This window comes from Anoplolepis gracilipes, chromosome 2, assembly GCF_047496725.1.
Source record: "Anoplolepis gracilipes chromosome 2, ASM4749672v1, whole genome shotgun sequence".
Classification (NCBI taxonomy): domain Eukaryota; kingdom Metazoa; phylum Arthropoda; class Insecta; order Hymenoptera; family Formicidae; genus Anoplolepis; species Anoplolepis gracilipes.
In genome coordinates this window covers 17,183,913-17,195,923 of record NC_132971.1, presented here as the reverse complement: position 1 = coordinate 17,195,923, position 12,011 = coordinate 17,183,913, and the positions used below count along the sequence as shown (strand labels likewise).

Sequence of the window (12,011 nt, the reverse complement as noted above, 5' to 3'; positions counted from 1 at the left end):
CAGTTTTTCTCATATTTGTGAAAATCAAATAAAACTTTGTTGTTTTGTACCAACAATTTATAAGTTGCGCTAATGACTTTCTCTTTTCCTTTCTTATATGATAAAAATCATCTCGAACATTAATAACATAAGAAACAAGAAAAGCAAATAAAACAAGAAAAACATAGGAATAAGAAAACAGAATCGATATATCGAGACATATTGTTTTTTTTATTTTACTTTATTCATTACTCGAAAATGTAATTGATATATCATAAACTAGATCATGAAAAATTATTTAAGTTAGTAGCGAAGTCGGAAAATACCCTCGAATTTTTCTACAATTGTAAATGTTAATTTTTTTTGTCAAATTAATTGTATAATATTTATTAGAAAATCATCAAGTTTTGAACGTATATAAAATTTTTAAAATTTATATATAGATACGACTTACAAAAATATAATATAAATAAAAACATAATTTTTTAATGTACGTGATTTATTATAAATAACATAAAAGTTATATAGAAAAAAATTTTAGAATTATATGGTTGCATATCTTTAACATCTTTGATATCAGACCAATACAGATATTTTCTTCTCTTTTACATGTCTTATTAACTAAATTATAAAAGAAAACAACTAGAATTAAGAAGGACTTGATAACAGATTTACATCCAGAAATAGTCGCTCATCTCTATCGAAAGATCAACGGTTACGATCAACTTTCTCAATTAGTAGGGTTTAGCCCGATCGACTATTGGCTCGTTTGTATTCATGATGAAAAAGCCAGCAGTATTATTCTTCGGCATACTTTCCTTTCTCTCAAATAAAGGCACATCTTGACCTGGTTATATCAGTTTAAATCTAACCTATTTTAATCTAGTAATCTGATAATACATATATATATATATATATATATATATATATATATATTTATTTATTTATTTATTTAATATTAAAGTATCTATTAAGTTTCAAAAAACTGAATAGCCTAAAGCAATATGTTAAATTGTTATAACTAACTGCATATTAAATAGGTAATTAAATTAATTAAAGAACATAGCGTAATTTAAAATATAAATAAAAAATAATAATTTAAAATAAATGATATTTTTTATCTTAAAATTTATTTACTTCTTTAAGTATAATTAAAAGAATATGATTATATGATTATATAAAAATTTGAGGAACACTAACAATTTACATGTAAGTAATACATTTTAGAAAATATTATAGAGCTAACTGAATGACAAATTTTATTGAATTATCACGATTTTTTATTTTCATACTTTCCTCCTTCTCCTTCTTTATACTCAAAAATCCAGTAGATCATCAAATAAGAATTTCGGAAATATATCTGTATCAGAGTGTACATATACTTTTTGGAAAAACATGGAATTTGGATAATTTTGCTCTCATATCGTAAACAGCCATACGTATGAATCTGATATCTCACTTCATGAGATAGCTTATTAAGTGTTGAAAGTTCTGACTTTATTTTGAACAGTTCTACAGTTCTTTTTAGATTAAATAAATAGTTCTGGCTATGAAACAAAAAAAATTGCTTGAAACAAAAAGAAACGCTGCTTACTTTGACCGCTGATAATTTTTTTGCATTTCCTAGTAGATTTAAAGCGCTTGAAAATTCTATAATAGTCCTACAAAAAATTCTATGCGTAAAAATTAATAGAATATTAATTAAACAAATTAAATCCTCTGAGATCCCGGGTATATATAAGTACGAGGTGAAACTAATTTGTTTAATAAATTTAATAATACATATAAATTTAATAATTTAATAATATTTTATAATAATTTTAAGTTATACTTATTAATTAATATTAATTTGTTAATTAATATTATTATTATTTATATATTTTATTAATTTTATTAATTAATATGGAACTATAATATTAAAAAGAAATGTGTAAAAGGCTTAAAGAACTAATGAGTTTGTATTTAAATATAAAAAATTATATATTACAATAACATTGATGATATTAAACAATTACATTAAGTCGCAATGGTTATATAATAACCCGACAAAATTAAAAACTTGTTAAACAGAATTTAAAATGCGAATGTATTATAAATGGCGAACGATAATTATAATTTATGATCCGTTAATTTTATATTCAAAATTGTTTATTAACGCATTGAAAAAGATTCGAAAGATTGAACCAAAACGTCCACAGTTTAAATACTGGTACAATACTAGTTTAAACTTCGTATTTTAAATACTGTTTAATACAAGTTTTAAATTTTGTTAAGTTATTATATAACCATTGCAACTTAATGTAATAGTTTAATATCATCAATGTTATTGTAATATATAAATTTTTATATTTAAACACAAACTCATTAGCTCTTTAAGCCTCTTACACATCTCTTTTTAATATTATAAATTAATTGAAAGTTTTAGTAATCAACAATATTAAACTATAAGTTAATTGTATTGTAGTTTAATAATTTTTATGTATAGAACTTTCTCTCTCTCTCTCTCTCTCTTTCTCTCTCTCTCTCTCTCTCTCTCTCTCTCTCTGAAAATTAAAAAGTGATTACAGAATATCACGAAATCTCATTAATCGATAGAACTATTGAAAAATGACAAGCATTTAATTTGATAATTTAATTCATTTAATTAAAATTCTAATAATTTTTACTCGTAGAACTTTGTGTAGAACTATTGTGAAACTCTCAAGTGCTTAAATTCTGGCAAGAAATACTTTAAAAAGGCAGACAAAGTGAAATGCAAGCATGAACTTGGCGTCTCAGTTTGTCCTGCAATTTTTTTGCTTTAATGGCCAGAGTTATTTGTTTAATTTATGAAGAATTCTTGAACTATTAAAAATAAAACCAGAACTTTCAACAATTAGTGAGCTTCCTTGAAATGAGACACCAGCTTCACAGATACGTCCAGTCAGTCAAATAAATTATGCGTTTAAAAATATTGTAAATATATACATTTGTTTATATATTCAATATCTTAACATAATATTTAAGAATATTTAAAGAATATATTCTTTGTAATTTTTAATGATAAAAAAATTTTTAATTTTATGCAAGTAAAAATGCTTGTTTTAGTTATTCAGTTTTTTTAGTACATTTACAAATCTAGCACTTGAAACTTAACAGGCTCTATGTTTTCCCTTTGTATGAATGAAAAACATTAAAAAAACGTATGTATAATAAGAAAAACATTTATTTTAGAGAAAAGAGAATTGTATTAAAAAATCTTGAAAATATTCTCCTTACTTAGAATTTTGAACAAAGATACCTGGAAAATCAGGAAATTTTCAGGAAATTTCTTTACAAGATTAAGTAGATCTCCTGTGTATAAACATTAAACTATAAATATTAGTATATTTTGTTATTCTTTATACAGGTCATATTTCACAGATGAAGCAAATGAAAGCAGAAATTCCGAATGTAGCAGCACTATACGCTATAGTGTCTCGCTTACGTTAACACAGATTTATCACCATACGCATATCTAGAACTTTGATGCGACTTAGCTCATTTGCGGGAATATGCTATGAAAACCACGATGAAAGCAAACACTTTTAACTGCAAGACATTAGTAGTTAATTTATGATGTGTAAATCTTACCTAATGCTTGCATATAAGACCGAGATACAAATGTTAGAACTTAGCGTCGTTTAACCGACGAGATAACAAGATGCTATTAGTCGAATACGTTGCTTACTATAAATATATTTACTATAACGTCTTAATGATTCAATATCGTAAAATAATTACTAATAATCATAATTATTAAAATATATAAAAATCATGAAACATATTTTAGTAATTAAATAAAAAATTAGTATTAATATTTAATTTCGTACAAATAATAGTTCTCCAAATTTTAATAAATTTCTCGTTGATAGATAATTTTTTAAATTCAAACGCTCACTTTTTTTTTATAACTCACTATAAAGTTAACATTCCGCACCTTTGAACGATAAGAAATTCTATGCTATCAGGTATCCGGAACAAATTGATCCCCGATACTACAAGAGAGGCTTTAACTTACACGCGTCGGGATCATTCAAGATCCCAACAGGATATAGCCAAACCTGGTCCTTATCATGATAATACATAGCGCTACAGCAATCGTGAGGAGAAAATACGAGAGAAGCTAACGCAACTTATTACATCCTGCAAATATGATACGCGCGGGAAGGAAAGAAGGGAAGGGAAAATAGTCGAGAAAAAGCGATTGCGGTAAAACTGCAAAATTCCGGCGCAACGTGCGTCTCATTTCAAACGTCGAAATCTAAATCGTAAAGCTCTATGCATGGTATATTTTATGAAAATGTTCATTCTTTAATAGGTCATAGGTCCTTGTCGGTTCTTGATATTCTTGTTTCGTTACAATTTTGCATTACATACATTGCATACATGTACATACATTTGCAATTGTACGTACGCATATTCTAAACGCATGCTTTTCTCTTAATTCAGCAAAAATTTTATTTATACAATTATTTATTTTATAAAGAGATATTTCGATATTTTTCACATTTTTTTATTCCCATTTTTAATAAATTACTGAATATGCAAATAAACGTATGAAAGAAAAATAAAGAATATCCAGACATTCAAAAACAAAACTGATATTTTATGAAACATATAAAAATTTTTTGTAGACTTGAATTAATAACATTTCATGTTTATTTAAATAAACTATTATATTAATCAACAATAATGTTCTTAAGAAAAAATAATTTTTAAGATAACGTCTATCAACAATAATGTTTATCAAGTTATTTTATATTGCCTCTAATAAAACCGTAACATTCCAAAATAAGAGAAGAAACTAGCGAAATGCAAAAAACACCATTTCCGACAAGATGGAAGCAACGGAAATGTGTACGAGTATACGAAACTGCCAGTCTTGCTTAACTACAGTACACAATGAGTGCGGTAATGACGAGCAAACTTAATTTGCACAATCAGCCCCACAAAACCGAATAATATATCCCACCATTATCCCTACTAGAAAAGTGGCACTTGTAGCAAATTACAATTGAACTATTTCACCAAAGACATTATAAAATAATCGTCCCTTTATTTTTCAAACTTTATTTGTAACTTATCATTAAAATCCGGAAATTGTCGTCTTTTCTTTCTTAAATCTTTCTTTAGAATATAATATCAACATAAAAAAATTATTAACAATACTTAATTCTTTTAAACAATAAATTAAAATTTAACGAATATCTAGTAAGCAATAATCTTAAAACGTTTTTACTGTAGAGGCTTTAAATTAATATTCCATTTAAATATTTGCATTTTTTAGATACATTTTTACTTGATGAATTGAAAAGATCTGTCTTAATTATTTCATGATAAAATGATAAAGTTGCCGTCAATTAGATTAGCAAATTACCTTTAACTAACTGCCACCGCACAATGTACTTTTTGCACATACAAACTAGTAGGAGTTAATTACTGCGGAACACGTAGTGGTTTCTTTCCTAGCAGCTATAGTCAATAATAGGACTTGCGGTGATTAGGAACGAAACCGCAACACGAACATTTCAGTTTTACAAAACAGTTTTGACATATACATTTATATAACTGCAAAATTTTTAATAAATTTAACAAATTATATTTTTAGCAACATAAAGATAATAAGAAAAAAAGAATTAATCTTTAATATTACAAAATTATATTATAAAAAAGCGTTTTTTTTTTTTTTTTTTTTTTTTTTAATAAAATAGGGGAACGTAGAGTAGAACGGCCAACGTAAGCATTGAGCAAGTTTTCAACATATTAAAAAAAAAAATAAATTGATCTTTTTTTACTAAAAATATTCTTTGGAATATCCACTATAAGAAAAAACACAAGTTTATTATAAAATAATAGTTTAAATGGACGAGATTATTGATTTAGTAAAAGCCTAGATTTTTGTGATATGCTTTTCATGCGGGGAATAATGGACTATCTCCAAAACTTGTTTATTTCATTAACATTGATGTCTAAAACTTCTTAAAAGTTGTATATTATGAAAAGTTGTATAATATGATATATAGAACATAAGAATATAGATTTGTATTTTTAAATGATAACTATAAATTAATAATAAATAAAAACAATTCTCTTGTTATAATAAATATTTTTTTCTTTAAAACATGAAAAAATATCCTTTAATGTAATAATTTTTGGTATTAATTTTGAAAGACAGCATCTATGTATACTCTCTTTCTTTCTCTAATATAAAAATAAAAAGTACAACATTTCGTGGGCTAATATTTCATTAAGCCTCAAAACGTATTTATTTACTTTTGATCATATAAAAAATTATAATTAATCAATATTTACATAGACACAGTATGAAAAAAATAAGAAAAGAGCATTTTAAAATATAAATGTACTTACGGTAATAAAAAATAGAATTTTATCATTGTTTACCTTATGTAAATATATCGAAGAATTACAACTCAGTCGCGGAAAGCACAGCAAGTGCATTAAATAATTTATAACAACTTTTAACTAAAAATATTGCGACTACTGATAACAGCACGCAGAAAGAGACACCTAATAGCAATAATTGCAACATATTTCATGACATGGTAGCATCTCTGTAAAAAGATATTGACTCTGCACCAGTTCTACCCTACGTTCCCCTATGTTGTTAATTTAATAATTTTTTTTCAATACGACAATAAAACTTCAGTAATATATATGTATATTTTGCTCTCTACATCTAATTATATCTTATTTATAACTATATTTATCTATAACTAATATATATTTTTAGATTTTACATTTTGTACATATTTTCACGTGTCAATGTTTTACATGTGTTTAAGTGAAAGTAAACTTTAAACAGGCCATAATTCGGAATACAATTCTGTTTATAATTTCACATTCGCGTGTAATAAATGTGAAACCATGTTTAAAGAAATAGAATACACATATATACAAATTACATATCAGCATAAATGTTACATACATATATATGATACATAAAATTATAAATAGAATTCTATTTTTAATTTTATCGCAAATTTTACATCGCTTAAAATTGGTTTTATATTCGAATGCCTGCAACTTAAACAATATCGATTACATTTGCGTGCAAATAACACTTGTGCTTTACTAGAAGAGACATGCAAGCCACACACCGTTCGAGAATTTAATATCCTGCTAATTGCGAATATATTGTAAGAGAATCACAGAGAGGAGAACGAGAGGAAATGATATCGAATCTCACCGATATAACTTTTTAATCGTTGCACAATTTGAAATGGTATTACGGCATTTTGATTGCATCGATATCATGCGCATTTTAATCTACTGATATATTTATCAGTGCTGCAGAAACATTCATTTTCAAGACCTTGTTCACCAAACAATGATAATTTACATTGAATGAAGCCAAATAAAAGAAAAATAACGCAAAAATTGAAATATTTTGGAAATTATTAATAATTGCCATATATCCATAATAACAGAAAATAATAAATTATATAAAATTTAAAAAAACAAAATTTAAAGAGAAAAAAAAGATATAAAAATTAAAATAAATACGGTCATTTTTTTAACACAATTGATTTAATTCATATTTTATATTTATTAACTAGTTTGCTATTTGATTTGCCAGTTTATTATTAAAGAGCAGAGATCGTTTATATAATATAGAGTTCTTTATAAACACAAGCGTAGTGTATTTACCTCAATTGATAGATTGAAAAGTTCATTCGATCTACCTTGATCAGTAAACATGTAAGCATAAACTGTATTGATAAAAAAATTTTTGTGTGCAAACCACTGGCTTTTTATGAAAAAAATACAGAAAATGTGCAGTTGTATATGTATATAACAAAGTATGTATTCATATTTAAGCTCAATTCAGGATTACATCAGATATATGTTCCGACCAAAACTCAATTATATTCGTACAATATTATTCGTCGGATCGATTAAAACGCTTACTTTCCAGCGAAATATTTCTGCTTGAAAACACGAACAGATACGAGCATTATCCCTTGGATAACAACTGTTATTGAGATTTTATCGTACAAAGTTATATTACATATATGACTATGCTATTTTTCATTTAATACCTTGATAATAATAAAATGTTTTTTACTATCGATAAGTTTTATACAAAAAATGTATATAAAATATGACATATTATGATACATAATATAAAAGTTTTGTATGTGCTGTGAAATGTATTGTATAAGAAGAGATTGATCTCATATTCAAAAGCTTCATTCTTAAAAAATATTCCGATATGTATTTTAATATATATCAAATATACATATATCTCGCATTATACAGAATATTCAAACATTTTACGATATCAATTTTATATCTCAGTTATCAAATTTAAAAAAGATAGATATCTTAAGATTGAAAAAAGATCTTATTTCAGTTATAAATTTGTGTTAATAAGCAAATCACTTTTTACAATCATTAATTTATTTAAAGCCATTGCTCTAAATTGTTTATATACGAGGAGAGTGTCAAAACGTTTTCGAGATAGTTTCAAAATATTGGTTGCTAAAACGTATTAAAAACCGTTTCGTCTAAATAGATCTTTAGACACGCTGACGGCTTTCCTATGCGCACGAGACCTTTGTGCAACGGTGGTCAAAGCCCTTTCGTTATCGATCGTGTCTCTATCGTGAGTTGTCGGCAACTTTAACCGCTGAAGTTGATCAATGGAGCGATAGAATCACGACAGGGCAGCACACAGATGTATTAATGCATGAAAGATTGTATACACACATATATATATATATATATATATATATTTGAAGCGTAAATTAAATGATTTCTCTTCGTAAAATGAATTCAATTGCACTATTTTTAGAATTTATTACATTACATTTATATACTATTATATTAGGAAGATAATATATATATATATATATATATATTTGAAGCGTAAATTAAATGATTTCTCTTCGTAAAATGAATTCAATTACACTATTTTTAGAATTTATTACATTACATTTATATACTATTATATTAGGAAGATAATATATATATATATATATATATATATATATATATATATATATATTTAATAAGCTTTTATACATGATATCACAAAAAATTTCAAATATTTCATATTTTGACATATGTCAAAATAGATATGTATAAAGTTAACATAAATCTTTTCATATCATACCTTAATAACTTTACATGCAGAATGTTTAGAAGAATCAATTGTTTAAAAAAATTATGTGTTAATACAATTTTAAAAAATTATATACTTTATATTTTAAAAGAATCTTTAAGAAATATATATTTTCGAAAATTGTTATTATTGTATCTTATTGTCACAATTAAAAATTGACTAATTTTATTTATAACTTCAAATTATCGTGATTTAAAAATCATAGTATAGTTAAAGAAATATATTTATAGAAATATTATATAATATATTTACTTTATATATATATATATATTGAAAATTTGCTATACACGACGAATTCTTTGTGATGTGTGTGTGAGCACTGACAATGAGTTACTTATATAAATACTCTACACGACAATCGTTAGCAAGCCAGACAAATAACTTGGTGTGATTATTCGCGCGTATCCCGTCACCGTATGTAAAACACGGGCAATCGTAATTAAAGCGCAAGCGGATGATTAATCCCCCGATACGAAATCGCGCAGTGTAATCTTGACGCGCAATGTAATGGCGAGCCCTTATACATCGCCCACAACCTTTGGTATACGTACATCATGCCTTCTCTATTCCGCTAGCTGTCGTACTCAAAATACAACCCCCCAGTGATGCCAGTTTCGAGCCCCCGGCATCGCTTACAACTAGGTCGCTGGCAATTACGCTAGTTATTCACTCGGTTATGCGGAAATAAGGTAGAATAGAAGGGACGAGATTATCGCGGTAGGCTCGGAATTTAAGATTCGCCATGCATGTACAAGCCGCGAGGGGTTGTCTCCATCCTTTTCCGCAACGTCATCTTTTTGCTTAGCCATTGCTGCTGCATTGTTGAAATATTTTAAATTGCATTTTTCTCTTTTGTAGCTTCTGAAAATTCTATCACTAATTTATCACTGCAAACAATAAGAGAAAAACAAGATTATGCTTTAAGAAATTCTAAGATTGGAAATTTTATATCTAAACACAAGATTACTCATAAAATATTTAAATTGTCATTTAAGTAAATAAATAATAAGAAGAAAGCTGTTTTTTCCTATAAAATTTTATACGTATATGATACTATATTAATTAAAAAAAACCTAATCAATTATTCTTAATTAAATTATGATCAATTGTAAAGTGAATGATAAAGACTAAACATTATTTTCGGTAACACCGTATCCGAGATATATTGCTTTACATGTTCATGTACATGCTTTACTAGTGATGTTGACCGTATACAGAGTCAGGCGATGCAAACCTGTTGACAAGCAACCAGAAGCAACACCTGTGCCATCAGTGTAATAATCTGTCGCGCTATATCACGGCACAACCTTGTCAACTTGATATATGTGAACCATAAAGTATATCTACTCCAAGACTCAAACTTTGATTCAAATAAAAGATAGATAGACTACAAAGATTATAATAATTAATAATAATAATTAATAATTATATATATTTATAATAATAAATAATAATTATAATAATTATACAAAATAATAATAAATCCAAAATGCAAATGTTTGCAACAAAGATTGCAATTGAAAATAACATATAAATATTGATCTTGCATATAGATAAAATATACAATAATATCGTAATAAATATATTACACTGAATATACAAACAAGCGCTCTTATATACACACATATATACATTTATAATATTCGTATTTATATTAAATTGTAAGGCAAAAGCGTATAGTTCTATTCTTTTAAAAATGAAAAAATTTAAGAATTTTTAAAAATGAAAGAATTTTTTCCTGATCTCTTTCAAAAATTTAACAATACAAAATTCCAGTGAATCTTAAAGCGCCAGAAAAGAATTTTCTCATCATTCTATATAATTTCCGAAAAGGCAGCTTCTGCTACTTTACGTGGACCATATATATTTAGTATAATTAATTTTCTATTAATCCATTAACATTTTTTTATTTTTTTATTTTTATTGCTACAATATGATGATATAGTAAATATTCCAACTGTAACAATTTCGTATGATACCTATATTTCGGTTTACAACACTGTTCAAAGTTGGTACATGGAAGGTCGACAAGGGAAGTTTCGACGTATTCATGTACTAAAAGACTAGTAATCTCATAGTAGAGAATATATAGCGCGGAATATCTCGAGTTGTCAAATTATCATCTCTGCATATGCATAAGCGCAACGGCGATGTAATGCATGTATATCTAAAAGCGCTTTATACTTTCTGAACACGCAGTGTAGCTTAACACAGCAATTTCCGACAACATTGGCTATTCTGTATAGTCATGTATTTCGAAAATTACTCACAAGAGCTTCATTACATTTGTATTACAGAAATTATATATATATCGCATTTTAAATCATTCTTGCGAACTTTAAAATTTTTTGTCATTTTTAAATAAAAATGGTAAATTTATTTCCATTTGTGTGTGCTATTTCTCATAAAACTGTTTTATAACTTTAGAAATAGTTGTACTATACATATTAAAAAGGAATAAACTTAGCTTACGTATGGAAATTTTACGAAGTATTCGGAATACTCTCTATCCCTCTCTCTCTCTTTCTCTAGAACCATCTCACTTATATTCCTTCTTTCTTTCAAATTCGACCATGCGAGAAATACATCACAAAAGACGATTTATTCAAGGTACTTCTCTCACGATATTCCACAACCGATAAAATAGCATTTTCGGAATGTTTTATCACTGCAAGATACATAGTGCACGCAATCGTAGGCATTGTCCAATGCATTTCGAATGAGCTGACACGGAAACTGTCTGCCCCAAGACGCGCGCGAGCGATATAATATTTTTAACACATTCGGTCATAAAAATTCCATCTAGCGTCGACACTCGACCAAAAGCGAATTTCTCGATCTTGCGAAACCGTTCAATGCACCAAAC

General features: G+C 26.5%; 1 protein-coding gene across 1 annotated transcript in view; it reads left to right on the top strand.

The window, feature by feature from the left end:
- The window catches only part of LOC140674384 (junctional adhesion molecule-like), a 131,916-nt gene that overhangs the window by 78,421 nt on the left and 41,484 nt on the right, over positions 1 to 12,011 (top strand). The gene's annotated exons all lie outside the window — the stretch shown is intronic.